A 20,064-nucleotide genomic window follows, 5' to 3' on the forward strand; every position below is an offset into this window, starting at 1 on the left:
GCCCAAGATGGTGACAGTGACATGAGGCAGAGAAATGATTTTCCTTACAAGGACTATAAACACATACCTATCATATAACCAGTCCTATAACCCATCAGATATGAGAGGTATCATGATGTAATTAACAATGAAACTCTAGACTTAGAGGTTAGTAGCTTGTGTTTAAATCATGATTTATTAGTTTCAACACAAAGAGCTTCATGCAGATCATTCCCCCTCTCCATGCATCAGTTTTCTGATCTGTAAAGGGAGCAGATTGATTTCAATAATTCCAAGATTTCCAATATAACTCAAGCCAACTGAGTTTACAAGCCCATTTCTAAGGCTATTTCTAATTAAGTATGTTTCTTTGATTACTTTAGAAAATAAAATTCTCATAATTTTTGTATCACCTATGCTCCTTTTCTACTCTTTTACTAAAGATAAACAAGTGGAATAAAATGTCTTTGAACAAAATTATCCCATTCGTGGATTTAGTCATTTAATGAAATAAATCATTTACTATTTGTTACGCACTGTCATAAACAATGGAAATATAAAGAAAGAAAAAAAATGTGGATGCTGCCCTCCAAGATCTCACATTTTAAATTTGGCAGATAATATTAAAATTATGTTTGTCGAAGACATATAAAAGGAGAGCCAAGCAGCAGTTCACTCAAGTTTACCCTAAAATCCTCTCCAAAAACCTTTAAATAATTCTATACAACAATTCCTAGAGCATTAAAAATCACAAAAAGGATATGTGTGTGTGTGTATGTGTGTGTGTATGTATGTGTGTACATAACATATACATAAATACTATAGACTACCTTAAACACTGAAAATAATACAGCAAGACACAAGACTCTGGATTCTTCTCCAGGATGAAATTATGAAAGTTTTCTTTACTTTTAAAATATTTTGCAGAATAAATATCCCAAAGCAAATCAAACCTAAATCCCAGGGGAAAGTACTAGTAAGTTTTCCTTATCATTGACCAAGGTAAAACAAAAAATTAAACAAAACAGAAAACAAAATAAGATTAATGTATTGGGAATTAAGGCAATTAACATGGTATTTATGTCTTATGTTTTCTAGCAATTTCCAATCACTCATTGTCGAGATCACATACATACCTAATAGCCTCACTGACTTGCCTATTGATCCTCATTACCTGCTTGGTGATATACACAAAAGGGTAAGTTACAACATGTGAGCAGGAGTAAGGACAGAGAGGTGGTATACTGTTATGGGCCAGAACTTGAAACAAGGTACTAACTAAGTGAAGTTGAGGAGACAATGGTTAAATCTAGTTTAGAATTGATTTAATCCTACAACAAATAATGGTTTCCTAGTGATATAATGATTGGTTTATAATCAATGTGGAGCATATAAGCCAGGAATTTTAGCCAGGATTTATTTGGAGAGATTCAGCAGGCAGAGAAGGAGGCAGGAGCTCAAGCTCTAGGAACCAAGGAGAGAGATAGGCCTCTAAGAAAGCTAACAGGGCCCCAGGAAAGGAGACAAGACTTTGAAGGAGACAATAAAGGATTTGGTCTTCAACGTCTGGATGTACTTGTGATAATTACTGAACTGAAACAAAACGAAACAAAGGAGAACATTACAGTATACTGATGATTCTGATGGAAGAAATAATATCTATATATGTTGAAGCAAATGGGCTCTCTCTTATTCTTCCAGTATAAAGAATAAAAGTAGTCACAGCTCTGCACAAAATATTTCCTTTGAGAAACCAGACAAAGAGAAGCCCATGGAATCAGACACCCAGGAAGAGAATATTGATTGTATTCTTGTCATGTACAATTTTAATTTGTGCTATAAATACTCATGACAATATGGTATAATTCTTTGTATAATTTTATTTTGAGAGTGGAAAGTATAAACACAAAGAGGAAAAAGTGATTTGCCTAAACTAACAAGGTGAGTTCATTACATGGCAATTACACACAACAAAAATCTGTACATTTTCACAAATTTTACATATCTACCAATGTTTTCTTTCTATTCTAAGACCATATCCATGGAAGAAATATGATTAGACTGTCTAAATATTTCCAATCCAATCAAGCAAATTTAAGACACTACTTATGATTATTTAGGCATGGGTTTTGATGAGTTTGCTTTTTAAATCAATATCATTATTACAACTGCAGTTATTCTGAAAAAGATTTATTCATTTATTTTATGAATATTTTTTTGAGGCTAATGTGAAATGGCAACTTAGGTAAGTCAGCAGTGATGATATGTGGAAGTCAAAGAAAGTTATGTGATTTTAGCTTTTGTTTGGAGAAATGTATCATACAGAATGAAATGCTGTTCATTTAAGATACAATTTACAAAGGATTCTTCTAAAATCCTCTCCTTACTCATCTCTTTCTCTTAACTTCCTGGGTTTCTTTCACTTCTCAGCTGAGACTTTTCTATTTTTCTTTTTTCTTATAGCTTTTCCTCTGATGCTGCCCCTCCATCCAGTTTATATTGATTGAACACAGGTTTTTACAATGATATGTCCCCTACTGAACTTGAGAGCCTGAACATTTGGACTTCTGGATTGTGTTGGAATACAGGAGAGAGCTATTGGAATACACAGGAGCCACCTGACAGTGGCTGCTGGAAATTTAACTCAGAATGGATCTCCTCTTGTGAGAGTATGATACAAGGAGACTGAGAGGTCTCTGCGATCTCTGACCCCTCTCCTCTTTCCTCTGTTTCCAATTTATCTCATTCCTAGTCTGCAACACTTGTGTCAGCAAAGGCTGCCCTGCAACTCCTTCAGATGCCATGATCCACAGCTGTGGAGGCTCTTGGAGAATTGACCTGTCCCTTAACAGGACTGCATGGAGAAGATTATATGGAGTATATAATTTTCCTTTAATTTTTCATTTCTATAAATGTTTGTTAAGGTTCTACCATGTGAGGAATAAGAATGGGGAAATTGGGAAGCAGAAAAACACTGAGAATTTCATAGTATCCAGAAAGTGAAGGAGAATATGACATTCTTGAGAACTATGATGTAACATAAGATTATTCAAGGGAAGCAACATAATTCTAGGAGGATAGAACTGAGGTAATATTAGATCTCTTCCAGCTCATAATTCTGCATTCCCTTTTACAACTCTGTAAAGTAAGGACAGTGTTATCTTAAAATTCCAGAGTTAGAAAGCATCTCAGAAGTGATCCCTATCAATCCATCCCTGAAATTTGAATCCCTGCTACAATATCCCCAACAAGCATTCATCCAGAATCCACTTGAAAGTGTCCAGTAATGGGAAAGTTATTGTCTTAGAAAACTGACTCATCTCACTTCTATACACAACTCTAACAAATGTGTTAGAGTCTCTATCTTTCACTCCTTGATCCTATTTCTACTCTTTAGAGTCAAATTTTTCTTCCATAAAAAACATTCATTCTAGGTCAGGCATAACATAGACTGTGAAGGTTTTCTGGAGGCAGCCTTGGTCTCAGTTGAAATAAATAATTACTCCAAAATCCCAGCCAGCTGATAAAAGTGTAAACATTTATTTCTCCTTCCAAATTAGCCCGGTTAGTTCAGAGACCTAACTCTCTGCTTGAGCTCTAAGAGCTCTTGCAGCTTTGTCCTTGGCTTCTGCCTCTGCTTTCTTCAGCCTCCAGCCCACACCAAGTTGGAAGATGCAATGAATCTCTTGCCTCGAAGATAGGGCTTGTAGGCTTTCTTCCAGAGTCTCTCTCTGACTCCAAGTAAAACTCTCTCGAGCTCCCAGAGTTTCTAGTAACTCCTCAAGTAACTAACTCAAGTAAGTACCTCAAGTAAGTACCTCCAATGAGTTCCCAAGCTCCAAGAGCTCTCTCTATATATATGATCTCCCAAAGGTTAACTCCACCTTCTGGAGGGAGAGGATTCTGTGTTATCTCCCAGAGTGCAAAACCCTAACCCTGAACTCTCCCAAACGTGTGAACTCCATTGAGTACTTAGATACTTATGAGCTCTCTAAAGGTGTGAACACAGGCATTGTTCTATCAGTTCCACTTAGTACCTTGTTTCAAGTTCTGGCCCAAAATATCTCTTTCTAAGATCAAATCAATCACACTGAACCATGCCAAACCAGATAACTATTGTCTCTATCAACTCCAATGTCTTAACATTTTGTAAAGATTCCAACATCTCCCCTTTTCTTTTGATTTAGAACATAGGTGGTCATAACCTCCTTGACTTCTTAAGGAGGTGAGAACTCCAAAAAGGTGATCATGCCTTCCCTGACATCTCAGGAAGGGAGATGAAAATACCAAAGGAAATAGAAAATCAAATCAGATTAGCGGGTTTCTAAAGGTACTTAAGGTACTTAATTCCTTTTTTGCCCAACAGGCCTTGGTACTTAAGATAATTAACTCTTTTCTCACCCAAATGTCCCTGCCCTGCAGATCTCCCAGACCAATAACAAGCAAAATAAATCAGTAAAATGCTAAAAAAAGACTTCCTTAGCTCCACCCCATGTTGCTGTATCCTCCACACCTATGGGCACCAACCCTCTGCTTGTTTTTCTCCTCATACTTCCTGATTTGACCACCCAAGTTAAAATCTTTCCTCTTTTTTTTTTTCCTCCTCATCATATATCAGCTGATTTTCAGAAAAAAGAACAAGGAAAATGTAAAAAAAATAAAAAAAATAGATCTTGTACTAAGTCCTTGGATAATATGTCATGTCCTATTTATTTTGCATAGTTTAACCCATGTAAACATACATATTAAAAACATAAATTAAATAACAATATTTATTAAAATTTCATGTTTATTTCACATTAGTTAATGCTTACATAGAATGTTGTAGAATATTTGTGTTGTTACTGAATTTTAACAAAAAGTTAAACTAGGGTCATCATCTGAGCAAGATAACATTAACAGAATCATGCTGCCTGTCAATAAAAGGTCAGCAGCTTGCTTCCTCTTATGCCAAAGATGCCAATCTAAAGAACAGTTCTCCTTTTATAGGTTTTGAGGCTTGAATCCTACATAATTCATGAAACTCCAAAAGCCACAACAAATTTTGTCCCGGTTCTAAGCATGTTTTTGCTATGGATTTCTAATCATTTGGGGTTAAGATTTCATAAGACAAATTATCTAGCAACATCTTCACATAAGATGATGTAGCCCCATAAAGAGTGCAACCCTTTTTCAAATCTTTTGAGTTTTTCCAAATTAAAAGGAGTGTATTGTCTTTCTTTTTGACCTGAAGTGTCAATCTTTTCCATCACAGGATATGCATTTATAAAATCAGATATATCTTCTCCTTTATTTTTTGCTTTAATTAATGCTTCTTCTAATCTTGTCATATTCTTCTTTACAGGAGAAGCTGATTGTGTTTCTGCCTCTCTCTCTTCCTCTTCTTCCTGAGATGAGGAATGATCTAATTCCTCCTGCTGTGAAGTATCACACTCAGAATTGTACTTAACTCCGTTATCTGAATTTTCCTGCTTATCACCTAGTTTAGTTGGCACTTTCTTCTTTTTCATTTTAACACTTAAATAACTTCTTATAGCCAGTTGTATTAAATTATATGTATTAAATATGTCTTTAGAAATTGAGTTAGAGCCATTTTTATTACAGAATTGACAAAGATCCTCTCCTACTAATTCCCATTCATCCAGATCTAATTCTTTCTCCAAAGAGAAACAAGGACATATGTTCTTAACAGTTTGTAAAAGTTCATTGATCTGCTCCATAATTATAATCAAACCTTCGCTTTCCATAACTTTAACAATGCTCTCTAAACATTTTCCTCGTACAGAAACAGAAGGCTGTTTTCTAAACATCTGTCCCATCTTAGCTGAAATTCTACTTTGATTTAACAAAATTTCTTTGTTGTACTCACTCTAATTTCTGGCTTGAGGAGACTTTTCCACTGGATCAGGATCAGAGCTTTTACACTGAAATCCACTGAAGGGCCTGTCAGTCCCTGTCTGGGCGCCAAAATGTGAAGGTTTTCTGGAGGCAGCCTTAGTCTCAGTTGTAATAAATAATTACTCCAAAATCTCAGTCAGCTGATAAAAGTGTAAACGTTTATTTCTCCTTCCAAATTAGCTCGGTTAGTTCAGAGACCTAACTCTCTGCTTGGCTCCAAGAGATCTTGCAGCTTTGTCCTTGGCTTCTGCCTCTGCTTTCTTCAGCCTCCAGCCCCCACCAAGTTGGAAGATGCAATGAATCTCTTGCCTCAAAGATGGGGCTTGTAGGCTTTCTTCCAGAGTTTCTCTGTTTCCGCCCCCCATTGATGTTCCAGAGAAAATCCTCTTTAGCTCTAAGAGCTTCCTCCATATATATCATCTCCCAAAGGTTAACTCCTACTTCTTGAGGCAGGGATTGTGGGTTATCTCCCAGAGTGCTCTCTGGTCCTAAGAACTTCAAGGGAGGTGTGAATTCAGACTAAGCCAGCCCTGAATTCTCCCAAACGTGTGAACTCCATTGAGTACTTAGATACTTATGAGCTCTCTAAAGATGTGAACACAAGCATTGTTTCCATCAGTTCCAGTACCTAGTTTCAAGTTCTGGCCCAAAATATCTTCTTCTAAGATCAAATCAACTCCAATGGCTTAACAGTTTGTAAAGATTCCAACAATAGACCAATCCAGTAATCCAACCTTGAGATTTGAAATGCAATAAAACACTTGTGGATCAAAAGGTGCAATTAAAACCAACTCTACAGATGCAACATTAAGAACAAAATTTCTGAAGTTAAAAACGTATTTAAAAACTTCTCTTCTTTTGTATTTACCCAGTAAGTCACCAGGCTAAATCAGGAAGGAATTCCCCTCACGTAATTGGAGATTGGATGAAACCTAGGAAAATCATTCTTCTCATATTGGTTTATTTATTTATTACTCAAGAGGTCAAGTAGATTTTGCCTCAGTTCCCCATCATAATCTCTCACAAACTAACATAGTCTATCAACTATGTGCATTCCATATTTTCAAAGAGTTGGGGACAGTGGGGAGAACTTTTGTATATGATCTAATTGCCTTTTTTAATTGCCATAAGATATTGTTCATTCAGGTTTTAAATGCAATTCACTCAAAATCAGAATGTTTCACATGAATTGTTTTCTAGTCATATCTTCTTTAATTCTCTCTCATCCTACATTTCATGGGGAGGGGAAGAGAGGGAAGTAAGAGAAAACTAACACTTTGTAATAAAGATGCATAGTCAAGCCAAACAAACACCTTCATTTCTTGGGTTCAAAAATATGTCAAATACACATTCCGCACTGCATGTCTATCACTATTTACACCAAATCAGGATGTGGGGTAGCATACTTTGTCATCAGTCCTCTAGAATCATGAGTGGTTCTTGCATTGATAGAAGGGCTTATGTTTTTCAAAGTAGTTTTGTTTGCTTTTGTTCTTATTATATAGCATGAGGTGGTGTGTGTGTGTGTGTGTGTGTGTGTGTGTGTGTGTGTGTGTGAAAGAGAGAGAGAGACAAAGAGAAATAGAGAGAAAGACAGAGAGAAAGTGTACCAGAAGGGCTTGGAATTTGGGTTACAATTCTATATAAGTTTTTTTTTCTGGTTCTCATTTTACTTAGCATCAATTCATATCATTCTATGTCCAATTGAAACCAGTAATCCCTCATTTTTTATAGAATAGAATAATAATATTCATTTACATTCATAGGCTACAATTTTTTCAGCCATTCCCCTATTGGTGAACATACTCTTAGCTTTCAATGTGTTGTTGTTGTTTTGTTGTTTTGCCAGCACCAGATACTGGATTTCATCCCTCCTTAATATATTTATCTCATTATTTAAGCCTATTGAAATATTGTTGAATCTTACTTCTGTTATTTAGTGACATAATAATTCTATCCAAATTTGTGGCAATCACAAAGTAGATATAGATGTTATGAATTGTTTCATTGAAATAATGGATAGAATATTAAAAAGCATGATTAGATCAAGGCATATTGTGTCTGTGACATACCAATGAGCTCCCAATATAGAAGAATTGGAAAATGAGGGTTATCTTTTACAATTTAAAAAGAAAGTTGTTAGGGGAGGACTTGGGGATTAGTCTGAGCCTTAAAAATCTACTCACAGAAGGACTTCAGTACCAGCCTAAGTTGTGATATCAGGTAAGGAGTGATGAGACAGGACTCAAGAGGATGTTCAAGCAGGGGTCCATTTAATCAAGGCAGTTTCCACTTTAGATACCCTATAACCATGGAGTACTGAACATGCAACAACTTGTTATTATGGACAAGTATTTCAGTATAATGATGCTTCAGGTAAACAGTTTAGGTGGTCATACTTCCCTGACTTCTCAGGAAGGTCAAGATACACATAGAGGGGATGGGGAACCAAACCAGATATAATCAGCAAGGACTAAAGTATTTTTATACCTCGTCCAGGGTTCCCCACTATCTGCAGCCCTAAACATCTCCCCCTTTCTTTAGTTTTACTTGAAGCAGTTATACATCAGTGGTCAGATCCATAAAAAAGTGGATAACTGTAACCTTGACCAAAGCTATTGATTGCCAGGGCCATACATACCAATCTTCTCCAGATACACAGAAAAATGAGCCAATCTTGAGGTGCAAAACAGCCTTTCTTTATTGATAATCTCAGCAGGGATCAGCAGGAAGCAAGAGCAAGTGTATGTATGCTTCTGTGTGTTTTTCTCTCTTGCTTCTTTGAAACTCTACATCTCTGCCTCTCTCTACTTCTCTCTGCATCCTTCTCCACCTATGGACACAAAGCTGGTTATTTAAATCTACTCTCCTCTGGGATTACCCTGTATCTACTCCACTCAGCACAGTGTAGGTGGATCCACAGAAGGGAGACACCTGGAGTTAGTTCTGCATCCTAAGAAGAGATCTAGCAAGAGGTCACACCCCTCACCATCTCAAGGAAATACCTGTAAGATAAAACCTCCTGCCTCCGAGGCCAAGCCCTCTTCTACCTCCTGGGTCCACCCTACCAAGCTGACATGGCTTACATGGCAATTCTCAAAAGGAGAAAAGTCCCTAATATCTCCCCCTTTCTGTTTAAAAATGCTGTGTTCTTCTGTTTATGCCTTAAGCACCTCTAAAGATTTTCAAAAAATGCATATACATAAAAACATAGGCTGAAAGTAGAAAAAGTAACAATACAAACTTACAATGGAGGGGATGAGAAGGGAAGTATATTTAATCAGGTGTTGGTACCAGAGCTATAGAAGAATTTCCTCAAGTTTTCTATAAGGGGCCACCTTATAGAAAAGATAGATCTTATAGATCCCAGACCCATCTGTGGCAAAAGGATAAAAGTTTCATCTTCTGAAGCTGCTTCAGGCTGAGAAGGGGCATAGTGATGACCCTGTCCAGTGAGGTCTGGACCGAAGGAGGGAGATGAGTGACTTGTAGGCAGCAGCAGCTGCCTATCAGAACCTGCAAGACATAAATATCTCGGCTCTCTCCAAAGTACTAAGGATAGACCTTGCCAGTGTCCTTCCTCATCCTTCCAAAGGACCTTTTGGATGTTCTCTGGTGCTTGAAGCGCTGTTTTCATAGGATGTAGTTTTCTGTCCTGTAAGGCTTTATCCACGTCTACCCATCTGGCTCCCTAATTTATATACTTAAGCTTGTGCACAGCTATGTCACCAGGCATGATCACAGGTAAACTTAAACACAGACCCATTCTGCTTCCCTGCCTTCCCGTCTCTTGACAAGGACATTTAACCTTCCCTTGTGAGACCTGGCAATGTTGAAAGCTCTGCCCCCTTGTTGGGCTGCCATTTGTAACCTCCCACCAAGATTACTGATCACCAATCTTGCCTAATCCTAGGCCTTTGGAGTCTCTGGCCACTGCCTCATCAAGCAGTGGTTCTCTGTTCAACAGAGCACCCAGACACAGGAGCTTGTGAGCTCAAGTCTTTATTGTGCACAATGACATCCTGAACTCCTCTAAAAATAGCAGCTGCGAGGGTATCCATTGGAAAGGCACTGGAGCCAACATTCTCACACCTTTTATCATCTTCTCAAGGCTTGTGTCCTTATCTAAGGAGGACATGGCTAACATGGGCGTTAGTTTTCTCTCTAGCTAACTTCCAGATAAGACCAGCTGCTTCTCCTTTACTTACTAATCTCTCAACAGCCACCTGTAGGCAAGCCACAAAATCAGGAAAGGTTCATCTAGGCCCTATCTACAAAGTTTTTTGCTAAGTCTGAAAAGAGAGTCATCCATTGCAGGGACTCCCCAAGTGTAAGGCAGCCTTTAGCAAGAGTCTCCCAATCATTGGGGGTTAGTATATTGGTGAAGGTTAGGAGAGCCAACAGCTCCTTAACATATGGAGATTCAACCCCATAAGTGTTAACTGCCTCTTTCAGTTCCTTAAGTTTCTTCTACTCTAATGGGACCCTTGATCTGGGACCATAATAAAAACCTGTCCCATCTTCCATCCCAGACCTACTCTCAGTCTTGGGATCTCATTTTCCCATGATAGGACTATCTGAACTCATGGGGTCTTTAGCCAATTCTGTCACTGTTTGGGCGCCATTTGTAACCTTCCTCTGAGGCTACTGATTGCTAGGGCTATACATCCAACCTTCCCCAGATACACATGAAGATGAGCTGATCTTGAGGTACAAAACTGCCTTTCTTTATTGGTAATCTCAGCAGGGGTTAGCAGGAAGCAAGAGCAAGTATATTTATATGTCTCTGCATCTCTCTCTCTGCTTCCCTGCCTCTCTCTACATCTCTACCTCTCTCTACTTCTCTCCCCATCCTTGTCACATACAGACTCAAAGCTGGCCATTTATATTTGCTCTCCTCTGGGATTACCCCGTGCCTAACCTGCTCAGCACTGTGGAGGTAGATCCACAGAAGGGAGACAGACACTTGGAGTTAGTGCTGCTTCCTAAGAAGAGATCTAGCAAGAGGATCCGCCCCTTGCCATCTCAAGGTAACATCTGTAAGACACAGCCTCCTGCCTCAGAAGCCAAGCCCCTTCTACCTCCTGGGGCCCATCCTACCAGCTGACATGGCATACATGGCAATTCTCAGAAGGAAAATTCCTAACAAATAACAAGTTTTAGCATAGGGAGTATTGCACAGGCAAGCATTAAACCAATAATTTCTGCAGGTTTTATGACAAACAATATACTATAGAAGATTTCCAAGAATCCCAAAATAAAGGCATAGAAAATAACGGTTGTTTTGTGTTTCTCATCCATCGAACTGCCTCATGGAAGTGATGTATGTTATGATCGCCTGTTGCGAGTTCACAATCGCACGTATACCTCCTTCAAAAGTCAAAATATAATCCAGAGCCAATCTATTATCCATCACTTCAATCCAATGATTCCTTCAGGTTTAGAAGACTTCCATAGTCAATTTCCATACACATAGGGCTAATAGCCATGCTCTCTCAGTGGCTGGCATAGTCATAGATGGAACCACCCGATATTTCTTGGGTCTTTTCCTTTGTGTTGAGTGTCTCCTCTTTTTCCTTCTCTTTCTGATGGACAAGATGGATACAGCATGTCAACATCCATTGGATTTCTTTTCTGTCTGTAGAGATACAAGCAAACCCTCTGCCCCAAGCAGTTAATCTATTTGGTCCCTTCCATTCACCACTCTCCAGATCTCTCCACATCAAAAACCCATGGCCAATTATGTAATAGGCAGGCTATCATTAAGGAGGACCCTTTCAAAATTTGTATTGGACAGCAAATTTGCCACTCTAGAAGATTTTCAAAGCATTAATTTGTACATTGGTATAAAAGGTGCATATCTTGTTGGGTTCTATCCCAGATAATTGTATTTTTCATTAATGGTCAAAAGATATGAACAGACAATTCTCAGATGAAGAAATTGAAACTATTTCTAGTCAATGGAAAAAGATCTCAATCATTATTAATCAGAGAAATGCAAATTTAAGACAACTCTAAAGATACCACTACACACCTGTCAGATTGGCTAAAATGACAGGAAAAATAATGATGATTGTTGGGGGATCGGGAAACTGGGACATTGATGCATTGTTGTGGAGTTGTGAAAAATCCAACCATTTTGGGAAGTAGTTTGGAACTATGCTCACAAAGTTATCAAACTGTACTCCCTTTGATCCAACAGTGTTACTACTGGGATTATATCCCAAAGAGATTATAAAGAAGGAAAGGGACATGTATGTGCACGAATGTTTGTGGCAGCCCTTTTTATAGTAGCTAGAAACTGGGAACTGAATGGATGTCCATCAGTTGGAAAATAGCTGAATAAATTGTGGTATATGAATATTATGGAATATTACTGTTCTGTAAGAAATGACCAACAGGATGATTTCAGAAAGGCCTGGAGAGACTTATACGAACTGTTGCTGAGTGAAATGAGCAGGACCAGGAGATCATTATATACTTCAACAACAATACTATATGAATGACAGTTCTGATGGACCTGCCCTCACAAGGAGATCAACAAATCATTTCCAATGGAGCAGTAATGAACTGAACCAGCTATGCCCAGAGAAAGAACTCTGGGAGATGACTAAACACCATTACATTGAATTCCCAATCCCTATATTTATGCCCACCTGCATTTTTTATTTCCTTCACAAGCTAATTGTACAATATTTCAAAGTCTGATTCTTTTTGTACAGCAAAATAACGTTTTGGTCATGTATACTTATTTTATCTAATTTATATTTTAATGTATTAACATCTACTGGTCATCTGCCATCTGGGAGGGGGGGGTAAGAGGTGAAAAATTGGAACAAGAGGTTTGGCAATTGTTAATGCTGTAAAGTTACCCGTGCATATATCCTGTAAATAAAAGGCTATTGTATTTTTCATTTAATGGCTTTTGACAAAATTCTAGCCATAAGCAATGAGTAAGGAATCAGGCTTTGATCTGGTGGTGCCCAGAGGGTCACCCTTCCATTACACTGTGTCCTTGATAGAGAACTGCTGTAGGGGTTTTTTTGGTAGCAAAAACTGATATTTCTAAGGATTTTGGGGTGACTCTCTCTACCACATTAGATAAAATTAGATCATTTTAATTTTTAAATTAAATTTGATTTAATTAGATTAAATTAATCTTAGATTTTTTTTAGATATTAGATTAAATTAGATAAAATTTATTAGATAAATTTTAGAATTATTATTAGATAAAATCAATTTAACCTCACTCAGAGCCTCTTGGGCTTCCTTTGTAAGCAATCAGGGGGAATTCAAAGCAGTGTCTCTTCTTAAGATGTCATACAATGGTTGCAGTTGATGAATAATTAAGCCTAACACTGAACACATTCATTGGGTATCTCCTATCAATTTCTGAAAGTCATTTAAAGTGTTCAACTTCTCTGTTCTTAATGCTTCTGTCTCTTTCTCCCTGTGTCTCTGTTTCTCTCTTTCTCTTACTCTTTATCTCTGTCAATTTGTCTGTGTGTCTCTGTCTCTCTGTTTTTCTATTTTTCTCTCTCTTTCTATGTGTATGTCTCTCTATCTATTTCTCTTTCTCTTTATCTCTGTTTCTCTCTGTGTGTCTCACTATGTCTCTGTCTTTGTCTCTATTCTTTCCTCAGGTGGGTTTTGAAACATGGAATGAGGGTTAAAGCTGACTCACAAGGGCTTTTGATATCCTAAGAATAATAAGAAATAATAAAGTGTCAATATATGTTTTGAAATTCATTTTGTCCAAAGTTGGTCTTGTTTAATAAGCTCTCTAGTTTTTTGCTTCTTTCAATCTGCTCACAGCTGAATCAAACTGACTACAGGTAAATGATAAATCTTTTTATCTAATCAACATAATTAGTATGTATCATATATTTATTATATAATTTATAATGTATTTTTATACATATATATATATGAATTTCTAGGCACTAGCCAATAGCATGGCTGGCTAGCTGAGCCACACTAAAAAAAAGAGAATTTTTCTCAAGAGAGCTATTTAATGGGAATCTTGAGGCACATGGACTATCTGTCTACATTATTATGATCATCTCAGGTTTTACACTTGGAGTATTTTATTCATTTAAGCTCTTCAAGCATAAGAATTAAATCAAAGTTCAGAAAAACTTTCACAGATAAAGCCAGCAACCCAGAGCAGTCTTGGTGCTCTTTTCATATAGTGTACACTGTGGTTTTAGTTTGGTTTTGACTCTTGATTTAAAAATGACTCCTTGCTCCAGTTCTCATCTGACTTAGGTAACTCCTTAAAATAGTTGAGGCGGAAATCCCTATGGCTGATCCTTAAGCTTCTAACTTGGCTCTTTATACTGGTTCTTGATACCTTCCTTGGAACAGAAAGATTTTTCACATTCCCTTCCCTTCATGGATCCAACATAACCAGTGAAGAAACAAAAAATCCTTTGAATATATACTGAAGCATGAATAAGTTAGGACTTCTAAAGTTAGATAAAGGGATGAGAGAAAAATAATCAAAGTAAATTGGATCCAGATTCCTGACTATGATGCTTTCAACAGTTTATGTAAAATGTGTTTGGTTTCAACCTTTTCTCAGGCTAGGAAACATAAGAATTATTTTATGACCAGCCATTTTATCACCAGCTTTCACTCTCTATTATAACCTAAATACAGAGTTCATACTAATGAGAATAAGGAAGGTGAATGACAGTAAACAGTAGATGGCATTGCAATCACAACTCTTAAAATGTTCACTGCAAAAAACCAGGCACTGAGAAGTTTTTTGCTCACCCTAGAGCTTCTGTCCTGTACTCCATTTTGAGAGTAGTACTGGGGAACTCTAAGAAATGCTAAATTCCCAGGTTTCTTTCTTATAGTAAATACAGGGAAGTTCCAAGGGCTCAGAGAAGGTTGTGGGTGTCCTTGGTCAAGTTGCTCTTGTACTATATCTGATAAGGATTGGATTTTTTCATTGGTTAAGGACCATTGTACCACCTACATAGGTGTGTTAATTTTCCATTGGATGGGGATAGGTGTAAGGGCTGACAGGCCTTCAATAGTGGCTCTGCCTAAAAGGCCGAAGTGTCCAGTTGCAATGCCAGGTGCTGTAAGATGTCTCTTCCCCACAGATTGATGGGAATTTTTTAAACTACAAATAGGATAAACATCCCCATTTTATTTTCAAATTTCCATCTTAAAGGAATTGTGCTAACTTCAGCTGACATAGATCTTCCTATGCCAAACATATGGGTGTTTACTACAATCTTTGGCCATTGATCGGGCCAGCTGGGGATTCTGATAACTGTGTGATCTGCACTTGAGTCAACCAATCCCTTTGTTGGTACATTATTTACACAAATAGTGAGCATAGAAAAGTCAGCTATAACAGCTGTCACCCAGAATATTCCTAGATTCTGTTGCTAGGATTAAAAATCTGAGTAAATATCATAAAATTGCATATTAGAAGTGTATATCAGAAAGCCTGATGCTACTATTTACCCTTGCTGATATGTGTCATTCCTTTGTATTTGTCTACATTATCTACATGATTTATCTTTGTATATACCTTTTAAAAATCAGAGTTTGTAAGTGATATTTTGGTATATTAACATAAATATCTTCCCCCCCTTTTGCTTCCCATCCAAATTGTTACTGTTTTTATCATCAGAATTTCAGCCCTGAGAGCCTCCCATCTTTATCTGTCTTCCTTAGTACATTCTTAGGAAATAGAATCCTATCTATACGGTCTCTGAATTTTGGTAATCTTTTCTCCAAAACCCTTGATATAATTCAGCAAGAAGAGCAAATTTTTATTATGTAGAAGAGAGAAAATATAGGAGGGGAATGATGAAAATTGGACCTCATTGTTGTGTCCTGCTTTCAACCCAAGTTGGGGTGACTAAACATATTGTTGCTTTCTAGAGCCCCCACACTAAGGTGGTTAAAATATACATTCCTAGTGGAGAAGTGATAAGGTGGGACTCCTGAGGATGGTGGAAAAATGGAGTCCCTTTATTTCAAAAACTTTCCCCTTTTTATACCCTTATACCCTTATATAACAAAAACACTGGACATGTGCCCAGTATATACCGCATGCATGGGACCACATAAACAACTTGCTATTGTATGTAGTTTGCCACCTGGTATCACTGCTTCAATCACAACACAGGTTGTCCCCCACCCCCTGACTTCTCAGTAAGGCTGAGAGCCCTTAGGGAAGATGGGGAGCTGAATCAAACATTGTCAGCAGGTTCCCTCGGGGCTGAAGGGTCTTCTACCTCTCCCATAGTTTCCTCACTGATTGTGACTCTTTACATTTTTCCCTTTCTTTTGTTTTAATTGAAGCAGGTATATATAGTGGTTAAATCCATCACCATGGGAGGAATTATACAGGCAAGTTGTAATATCACACAAGCAAGTAGTAACATAACAAAAAATATGAATAAACAAAACGCTATAAAAAATTTCCATGAGTCCCAGATGGAAGGTGTAAAAAATAACTATGAATTAACAACCATACATATGCCTCCTTCAGCAGCCAAGAGATAGTCCAAAGCCAATCTATTGTCTATCACTTCATGTCTCAGGGAACCCAAAGATTCCTGCAGATCCTGCATTAGTCTCATTAACAATTATTTCTGATGTTCATGAGTCAATTGCCATACATGTAGGGCTAACTGCCAGACTCTTTCTGTGATGGACACAGTCAGAGATGGAACCACTGATGTTTCTTGGGCCTTCTCCTTTGTTTTGATGGTCTTCTCCTTTTCTGTCTCCTGGATGGACAAGACGAATATGGCTCATTGGCACCCATCGGATTCCTTCTCCATCTGTAGAGATACAAGCAAATCACTGGTCCCTTCCATTCACTACTTTCTGGATCTCTCCACATCACCTGGCAATTATCTAAAGATAGTGGAGCTGCTCGCACTGGACACTGCTCTTCCGGTGGGTTATGAAACCTGTCTGCTGGAGTCAACGTATCTTCATCAAAAAAAAAAAAAAAATTAATAGATAAAGTTAAGTTTAGAAGTTCTCTTGGGTTACCTGTGGCTTCCCCTCTCTTTTATTTTTGGAAGAGCATCTTGACGTCTTCAAATTTCTATATTAAGGAGGTAGGACTAAATTTAGCTGCTATTGATCCTCCTCTGTCAGGCACATGAGTATTTGCTGTAATCTTTGGCCAGCGACTGGGACATTAGCTACACATTCCCATTTCCCACATCAGTGCATAGATGAACACTGTTTTGTAAGCACTCTCAGGAGATGAAATGGTCACCCTATTGTACCTGGAGGAAAGGGGTGTATAGGCCGGACAGGGAGGGGGTCTCAGCTCTCCAGGGGATATCTCAGTAGTCCCAGCTGCATACAGCTCTACTCTTCCTAATTGCAATCCCCTTCCCCCACAGGTTTGCTTAAAGATTCTCTAGGTATAATAGCAGTTGCCATCAATGCCCAAGTGTTTTTTGCCTAGGGCTTGGAGCCAACCCCTGCTTCTAGTTATGAGGACATAGTGAGAGGGCAAAACTGCTTCATGGGCAGTGCTGATGGCATCATTGCCCCTCCCACTCTCCTCCTCCTGCCCATAAAGGTGGAGTTGAGGGAGGAGAGTCAGGAGATGGGGAATACGCTAAGGGTACATGCTCAGGTGTAAGCAGAATTGAAATGAGCTTTGAAGGTGAAAAGCAAGTTCATCAGCAAGGTACTTAAGGTACTTAATTCCTTTTTTGCCCAACAGGCCTTGGTACTTAAGATAATTAACTCTTTTCTCACCCAAATGTCCCTGCCCTGCAGATCTCCCAGACCAATAACAAGCAAAATAAATCAGTAAAATGCTAAAAAAGACTTCCTTAGCTCCACCCCACGTGCTGTATCCTCCACACCTACGGGCACCAACCCTCTGCTTGTTTTTCTCCTCATACTTCCTGATTTGACCACCCAAGTTAAAATCTTTCCTCTTTTTTTTTTTCCTACTCATCATTTATCAGCTGATTTTCAGAAAAAAGAACAAGGAAAATGTAAAAAAATAAAAAAAATAGATCTTGTACTAAGTCCTTGGATAATATGTCATGTCCTATTTATTTTGCATAGTTCAACCCATGTAAATATACATATTAAAAACATAAATTAAATAACAATATTTATTAAGATTTCATGTTTATTTCACATTATTTAATGCTTACATAGAATGTTGTAGAATATTTGTGTTGTTACTGAATTTTAACAAAAAGTTAAACTAGGGTCATCATCTGAGCAAGATAACATTAACAGAATCATGCTGCCTGTCAATAAAAGGTCAGCAGCTTGCTTCCTCTTATGCCAAAGATGCCAATCTAAAGAACAGGTCTCCTTTTATAGGTTTTGAGGAGTACAAAACAAAGAACAGGCTAGGTAATATCATATGGTTGAAGGCAGCATGACTGATTACAAAGTTGAGGTGCAAAGAGAAAGATGATTGGTTGGAAGTTTGGTATTGGGGACTAGCAATGATCCCTCCCCTTCTCACTTCTTTTCTGAGGAGTCTAAGAATTGCTCATGATTTGAATGCAAGTCCAAGATAGTGTTCCATAATTTTGAATTACAAACCAGATATCCTTGAAGAATAGCTTGGTAGCCTAACTTTATTAGGGCTGACTCCTTTGTGTTCAAATGCATTCTCCAAGGTCATTTAAATTTCTTGAGGCAAGAATAGATTAGTGATTAGCAGGAAAACAGAACTACTGGACTTAACTCATTACAGACCAGCTGATTTTGAACTATGTTCACAAAAAGAGAACCATGAAGTTAACAGTTATAGGAAAAAATCAATTAGTTACAAACAGAATCAAGAAATAAATGGTACAGGATCAATCTTAATATGATAAGTTGTTAATACTTTTACAACTCCTTATATTCTTTCCCACTTTACTTTTAGCTGTTCTTAGAGAAACTTGAAATTCTCTAAATACAGATTTCTTAGAATAAAAAAAGATGAAGATCCCAAGACACTCTATATATTAAATATTCTCCTTAGAAAAAGAGATATTGAAGCATCAATGATAAGTAAATTCCTAAGAACTATCCAGTTAGAAAACAGAATGGATAAGAGTGATGGGTCTGAAGGCAAGACATTTAGCTCCTTTTAGCTGAAATCTGTCCTCAGATACTTTTGTTTGAGTGTGAGCAAGTCACTCAACTTCTTTCTTTGGTTTTCTTAGCTATAAAGTAAATTGAAGAAAGAAAGGGCAAAACACTCAAGTATCTTTGCTAAGAAAATTTTAAATGGTGTCATGAAGAGGCTGACATTTCTGAAATGATTCAAAAGTAGTAAGTTAAAACGTATTAAAAGAAGAAAAGCAAAAAAAAAAGATTTTTGACAAAATGAAAAGTTTGGAATAAAAGAAACATAAACAAGAAAAGTAGAATATATTTTAAAATACAAAAACACTACATATGAAAAAATTGGCATATCAAGATGTAATCAAAAGAAAGAATCACAATAAAAATATCAAAGGAAGAAATTAAATTTTCAAAATTAGCAAATGGTATAATAATGAAGGAACTAAACATAACTAAGAAAGCTCAAGATACTATAATGAAATGCAATTCTTTGGAAATGTAAAGAAGACATATAAGCAACATAATGAAATGTTTTAGACTTGACAACTGTGAAAAAGAAAAGAATCTGGCAACTATATTAAAGGAAAAAAATGTAAATTATTTTTTCTCAAAATACTGAAAAAGATGTGAAATGAATCCCAAATTTAAGTTATTCAGTCAATGATTTATCACATTACTAGGCTACAATGAAAGGGGAGATGCTTTTATAAACAACCAAGAGAAAAAGCACAATGAATTAAAAATGACTATTTGTATTTGGGGCCATTTCTTTTTAAAACGGGTGTGAGTAAGTAATAACAAATGTAAAAGAAAAAGAAGTAAGAAAGAGAAGGAGGAGGAGGAAGAAGAAAAGGAGGAGGAGGAAGAGGAGGAGGAGGAGGAGGAGGAGAAGAAGAAGAAGAAGAAGAAGAAGAAGAAGAAGAAGAAGAAATATTTACCTTTTTTTTTTCAGAACACCCTTTTTGTTCATTTGCTTTTTACCTGTATAGGCGTTTCTTATTTATTTTAACGCACATTGGTTCATGAATCATATTGGGAAAGAAAAATCAGAACAAAAGGGAAAACCAAGAGAGAAAAAAAAAAAAAAACAGAAAAAAAAAA

Source organism: Sarcophilus harrisii, chromosome 3 (genome assembly GCF_902635505.1).
Source record: "Sarcophilus harrisii chromosome 3, mSarHar1.11, whole genome shotgun sequence".
NCBI classification, from domain to species: Eukaryota; Metazoa; Chordata; class Mammalia; order Dasyuromorphia; family Dasyuridae; genus Sarcophilus; species Sarcophilus harrisii.